Consider the following 890-nt stretch of genomic DNA (forward strand, 5'->3'; position numbering starts at 1 on the left):
TAGATTGACGGAATTTGGTAGTTTCATCTTCGGGCAAGTCAATTTCTATACGCTCAATTGGGATTAGGGTGAGATCGTCTATTGAATGGTCGTCGAGGTTGAAATGATTAGAAACAGGCTTGTCTTTCTTTAATTTGATGTCTGACCTATGAGCATTAAAGCGAGTTCGTAAATTATTCTTAGTTTCTCCTACATATTGTTTGGGGCATTTCCTGCATGAAATTAAATATATTACATTCGAATGTTCACATGTTAGATGTTCCTGGATCGGGTACCTTTTATTCGTAGAGTTGCTTACAAAATAATGAGTTTCTGATATAAAGGGACATGTTTTGCATCTACTGGACAAACATGGAGCACTTCTTAAACCTGGAGGTACTTCGGCATAAAGTCTGTTTTTAGCTGCTATCTGTGCTAAGGTGGAATTTTTTATGTTTCGTAAAAATCGTTTAGAGTACCCACGCTCTTTCAGTTTTTAGAAAACAATCGTACAGGCTTGGTTGAAATCAGAAGATCTTGTACAAATTCGATGAAATCGTAAAACTTGTGACTTAATTATACCAGAAAAGGTATGTTTTGGGTGAAAGGAGCTCTTGTGCAAGAGTTGATGAGTATCAGTTTCTTTGAAATACACTTTAATATCCAGTTTATTTGTTTCTGCTATGGAATCTCCCTTAAAGACTGTGGTATCGAGAAAGTCTATGCTTTTGTCACTCACGTTTGCGGTTAGTTTGATAGAAGGATGGTGGTTGTTGAGAATTTCAAAGAATTCCCAAAACTGTTCGATAGAATAAGTCCAAACCATAAAAATGTCATCCAAAAAGCGTCCGTAAAAAAGTGGGTCAAATGGACAGAGGGGCAACACCTCACGTTCCCACTCTGCCATGAAA

The sequence above is a fragment of the Lottia gigantea genome, assembly GCF_000327385.1.
Source record: "Lottia gigantea unplaced genomic scaffold LOTGIsca_4, whole genome shotgun sequence".
Lineage (NCBI taxonomy): Eukaryota > Metazoa > Mollusca > Gastropoda > Lottiidae > Lottia > Lottia gigantea.